Raw genomic sequence first — 6,821 nt, forward strand, 5'->3', positions numbered from 1 at the left:
CTTGCTCAATTTTTAAATATATACTATTTTATAATTTTTTTTTTTTTTTTTCAACTAAAATTTGCTTTTATAATTATTAACTCTTTTATAAATTTTATCAATTTTTATGATTTTTAATTAAAATTTTAGTTAATAAAGATAAAAATGGAAAAAAATCGAGTAAAATTGTGATGGAAAATATGGATAATTTAGACTCTATTCAAAAGTTTATCAATTCATTTTATAAATTTTTAATTAGTTTGGATAAAAAATAAAATGAAAATGAAAATATATATATATTCTGAAAGCATCAAATTTTATATATTTATAATTGTATTATATGAAAAAAAAAAAATAATAATAAAAGCAAAAATATTATCATTTGAATTTGATACTACATGAAAAAAAAAAAAAAATTAAAATAGTAATTTTAGCTTGATCATGGTCAGAGGAAACACAGTGGCACATTCGATAATCGTATGAACGAGCCTGGGGCACATCCGTCCAAAATATATATACAACCAATACATTTACATTTTCATTATCCAACTATATATATGTACATACAAAACCCAAAACCACATTTATATATATTTCACATATAGTCAGTGGCAAATCGACAAATAGCATATTATAGTACAAACACAACATGATATACATATTATATATATTTTATTTTATTTTATTTTATTTTTTTGTGCGGTTCTTTCGTACACATCAGGCCAGAGAAATTGTTATTGCATTTGTGAAACCAGATATTGTAAATTCCTCTTCTTCCATCCATGCACCCACACACACAATTTGAAAAAAAATAAATAAAAAAAAAAACAAGTGTCTATACAAACTCAATCGAGATGGTCATGCACCAAAGTTGGCTGATCGAAAACGTTTATACTCGGTTGAACGTAAAACGGTAGCACATATATGTATGGTTTGTCAGGATGTATCAGGATATGTATTTTATTATTATATAAAAAAGCGAATGAGATACACATTGACCAAGTAAATTAAAGTAGGAAGTACACTTGTACGCGCCACAATATATATATTACAATATATCCTTCCGTTTTTGAAATAATATAATATATAAAATCAATATCCTAGCTGGAAAAATAAAAATTACAAAACCATTATAATTTGCCAATAAATTATATTTTTCATTTTCATTGAAAATAATAATAAAAAAAAAAAGAGGCAGATGAAATTAAATTTTATTCTTCTAATAAATAATTATAGTTAAAAATTGAATAACAAAAATAATAATATCCTGACATGAATGAAGTTTAACACCATGTAAAATAGTTAATATTAAATATTTTATAAAAATTTTATATTTATAAATGAAAAAAAAAAAAAAAAAAAACAAAATAATAATAATAAAAAGGGATGGTAATCGATATAATTCAACTCGTGGAACATCCAATAAATTCAATGATCGTGAGCACAATCTGAGTTAATAGTGGTGGATAAGGTGAAGAGAAAAAGAGAGACTAGATACATTTATATCCAGAGAGAGAGAAAAATATTTCAAAGAGAACGCGAAAGATAGGGCCTTGAGAGTTGAGAGCATGTAGCGCACTTTCTATTGAGTAAATCAACCAGTGCAGTATATTATTTCTCTCTTCTCTTCTTTTCTCGTTATTTTTTAATAACAACAACAACAACAACAACAACAATACCTTTGGATATATAAATATACGTCAATAAAAGAAGCATTAATTGAGTGTATATTAATTAAAGTATAGTCCATTAGCCTCTATGTCCATATATATCAAAATAAAGTTTTTAATATTATCAGTTTTTTTTTTAATTTTTAGTTTTCTCATCGATAAATAATTCCGCAAACTTATTTACCAATCCTCCATTAACTTGATCGTATTTGTGTATATACCAAGATGATGATGGTGATGATGATGATGATGGTAGTGGTGGTGGTGGTGGTTTAATTTTCGATTATAGATTAGCCTCACCTCGATACCTCATTATCGCCACTTTTGTTATGCAGCTTAATTGATTTAAACTTTTGATTACCTCTGAGAATTTTTTTTTATTTATTATTATTATAAAAATTTATTAAAAGAAAAAGAAAAAAAAAAAAAAAAAACTTTATTTTAAAATTGTTTTAAAGTTTTGTGTTGTTGTTTTCTTTTTCTTTTTTTTTTTATCTATATATATATATATATTGTTGATTAACAATCAAAAATGGAATTCACCACTTTGAAAAGTTAAAACAAATTGCCAATATAAACAAAGTGAATATTTTAATGTTTTATGTAAAATATAATGTTTCATATATATAAAATAGTATAATAAAAAAATATTTTAAAATATAAATGAGAGAGAATTAAAAAGATAAAATGGCTTTTATTATTTTTCAAGTTTATATAGTTGATGACATTCAAAATTGTATATACATGCAGCAACACCACCAGCAACAGCAGCAGCATAGTTCAACCTGTTAAATTACGAGCTTTATACTGTCTTAAAAGATAAGGAAAACTTTAATAGCAAAAAGAAGAGGCACGCGCTTTTGCACACACATATACACATACATTTATATAATATAAACTAGATGGTGGTAGAAAAGAGAGATGATTGTATTGTATAACGGTTTATACCCGAGAAAGAGTTTTCTCCCAATCGACGCAGCAGTTAACATCTTTGTCTCGTATATTTGAAAAGTCCAGCTTGTGAATACATTCATGAGGCTCTTGAGACTCAAACAACAGTCAACAACCAGAAGACGAAGACATTGGCAACGTAAATAACAAACTATAGACAAAGACAATAATAACGATAAACAAAAACCATAATAAAATACTAAAATGAAAATATAAAATATACCAAAAGTATCAAGTATGCGAATAGCATAAATATATATAGATAGAGGTGCAACCTAAAATGTCTCTTAAATTGTAAATGTATATAATAGAAAATAAAATACATCTCATAGATCTTTATGTATTTATTTGTTTATATTTTCTTTGATTTTAAATTAAATAATATAAGCACGCTTTCGTGTAATATAAAATACATAAACTTCCTTCTTCCTTAAAGTAACATAAAAATATGATTAAATTTAAATTTTTATTAGTATTTATTTTGAAATAAGTAAAATATAATAAAAAGAATTTATTTTATTTATTGAAGAATTTTCACTTATTTTAGCTCATTTGATTTTCAACAAGATATACTTGCTCGATAAATTTACAGCAATGATTTACACTGCGAACAAAGCTATATACATATATACTTGGAAACATATCGAGTAACTCGAACGGCTAATAAATCGAAAAATGATATTTACTAAAAAAATTAAAATATATAAATCAGAGATAATATATACAAGAGCGATATCTAGTTGCGTATTATTAATTGATATTGAGATCATTTGAAAATTAATTTTCTGTTAATTTCATGCTTTATGAATATATATATATATTTTATGTAAAATGTATGTGTATATGTGAAATAGTGGCTATCAAGTTTGTTCATGATGCAGGCACTTCCGGTGGACCGCAATTGCCCACAAAATGAGTTAGCTATAGTTAAGTAAATTCAATACATGTGTATGTGTGTGTGTGGTATACCAACATACATGTATAGATTTGCAAGTGGATGGATATAATATTGTTTATACCGGATAAATGAACATTCAATTTAAATAGACGAATATATGCATTTTATATTTTGACAATAATAATCTGTGCACCACCTATTAGCAAATATATTAAGTAGACTTGTTGTTACAGCGTTAACATAATCAAATATTTAATTTTCAATTATTAACGATAATTATTAAATTATATTTATACGTCATACAATATCCTCTATATATATTATACATTAAATCAATTAATAATAACTCACTTTCAATTATATTTTCAATTTAAAATTTCATAAAAACAAATTAAACAATTAAATTTAAAAAATAAAAATATACACAATGTATATATTGAAATTAATTTTTTTTAATTGAATAAAAATTATTATCATAGTTTTTTTTTAAAATAATTTTTCATTGACATGTGAGTGTGTGTGTGTGAGAGAGAGAGAGTTGAGGTGTCAAGGTGTGTATGCATATCACTTGAGGGCATAAAATTTATTGTTGGTGGCAAAGAGAGGCGTCGACTAGCAGCTGCCGTGAAATCCCTGCACCCCGCTGATGTGTCTCTCACTCTCTTTAAATGTATAACATTTTATGTTTTTTTCAACTCGTCATCATCATTATCATCATCATTATGTACATTCAACATGATGCACAAATAAAACATATGTATACTGTTACTATTTTAGCAATGACTTTTAGAACAATATATTTTTTATTTGTATATATGTTAGTTGTTGTTGATCATCATCATCATCATCTTCATATTAATATATATATAATATATATAGTTGTTGTATTTGTTGCGTATTAAAAGATGCGACGAAAAAGACCCAAAAGGCCCAGAAGGCAAAACCAGTACCCCCACTTTAAAGATATTACACGAGATAATATCATACATGTTGTAAAGCTGGCTTTATCGTTTGACCACCACGTATATATATATATTTTTCATTTTTTTTTTTTTTACATATCATCTTCCAAATATGTTTTTGACGCTTTACGCATTTATGCTTTTTTATTATTTTAATATTTTATTAATTTTTTTTTTCCTTGGCACAGCATGAATGCATCGTGAAAAATTTCATCTGAAGTTGAATGACAAGTATATATATTTTTAAAAAAGTTTGATTCTTTTTGTTTTTGTTGTCATCTAATAGTGTATAAAAGCAAACATCAAGTATGATAAAACTTTATCGTATGGCATACACTTGTACATAATAATATTTTATATATACGTAAATTATGCCAGACACCACCCCCTCTGCGATTCGTCTTGCCATCATCAGGACGCCCAAAAATTTTTCACTCCTTCTGCAGACAGACGATTAGATGATATTATAATAATAAAAACAACTAAAAATCTTTTCAATTTTTTTCTTTTAAATAAACAATATTTTTTTTATCTCAAAAATAAAAATAATCCTAAAACAATATACGCATAAATATATCTCTACATGTACACTCGAAACGAAAAAATTGATGGATTTTTTATTTTTTTATTTTTTCAATATAAAAATGAATGGAAAAAAAAAAAAAAAAAGTTTTGAAAAAGTTCACTTTGAAATAAATATATGCATTTGAAAGTTGATGGAAAAAAACACAGTGATTGAAATGTGACGCAAAAATTCAGTGTATTATTAAATTTGTATATCTCTGAAAAAATGATGAAAAAAAGAAATTGAATATTCCAATGGACAAAAGTGTCTAGTGTGACAATGAGGATTATATGCAGGGATCATAATATAATAGCCAAGTGATAGGGCCACTTTTTACGACAAACATATACAAAAGAATATATATCCTATGAAAAAAAATCGTTGCGTGTTTGTATAGATGAGTAAAGTCGAAACAGCCATATTTATTTTTTTTTTTTTTTTTGTATATAGTATGTACATAGAGAGAGAAAAGCAAATATACTAACGATTAATATCTAAAGATGCATGCTAAAGGACAGCGAGAAAATGAGGCGTGGTGTCTCGCCTTGGGTAGTCGATTCAAATTTCGGTTTCCGGTTTTTTACTCCGGATGGCGCTCTCTCATGTGGATTACTTTTCGCTCGTGTCATTTAACGCAGGTGTGTTTAAATAAAATAAAATGAAAAAGAAAAACACAAGTCAGTAAGTAGCAGGGTATTTTTATTTTTACTTTTTTATTTGGGCGTCAATGAAAAACATTTTGAATTATTATAAGAGTCATGGCAAATGTAGCGTATATTTATCTGCCGTAAATACAATGAATAAAAATACATACATGCACTCGAAGGGCTCGTCAATAAACGCACAATTGTATGTTATAAAATAAAATAAAATAAAATAAAATATATACTATTTGTATATACAACTCGACGTAATACAAGAGGAGAGAGATCATTTCGAGGGCTAAATTTTTTGTAGCCAGGTGTGAAGCTGCGTGAAACATTTGACACTATAGTATTAAAAGCATCGAGACCTGAATTCTTTTTTTTTTCCTTTTTTTTGCATTTGATTTTTATATTCATTAAAATATATAGCTATATGTTTTTTTTTTTTGTTTATTTTTTTCATTTACACAATTGGCCACTACTGTGATTTGCCAACAAATATTTTACAGATTGTAATTCGATCGTCAAAGTGCCTCTGGCAATACACATATTATAAAAAGCATAATCAATTGGAACACGTTGATTTACAAGCGTGTGAACAGAAGGAAAGAAATAACAAAATTAAAAAATTATAATGAAATATTAATAGTTCAAAGCAGAAGGCATGCCGAAAAATTAAATAAATTCATAGCTAATTTTATTCACTTTATATATATTTTTTTAAATATTTAATTTCAAATATTTGTTCCAAAAACATTTTAACATTTTAACATGAGGGAAATGAGTTGTCCATTTGATCCATCAGATTTTTATCTAAAAGCCATCATTTTCATATATTTTTATTTAAATATTTTAATATTTTAATATTTTTTTTGTATATTATTATTTTGTTATTTATTAATATATGTATTTTTTATATTTTATTTTTATTTTGGGTAAAGCAATTAGGCGACCCACCTGGATAGATCGATTATATTCATTAAACAGGTGTTACCAATGTGTTGTTGTACATCTATACATCTATACCTGAGTCATGCCAACTAAAGCCAATAGCTGTATATATTTTTATTTTTTTCTTCTTTTACAAATTTAACGATCTAAATTCTCGCACGCTCTAATGTCATAAAAAATATATATAACGTGTATACGTGG

Source organism: Aphidius gifuensis, linkage group LG5, assembly GCF_014905175.1.
Source record: "Aphidius gifuensis isolate YNYX2018 linkage group LG5, ASM1490517v1, whole genome shotgun sequence".
NCBI classification, from domain to species: Eukaryota; Metazoa; Arthropoda; class Insecta; order Hymenoptera; family Braconidae; genus Aphidius; species Aphidius gifuensis.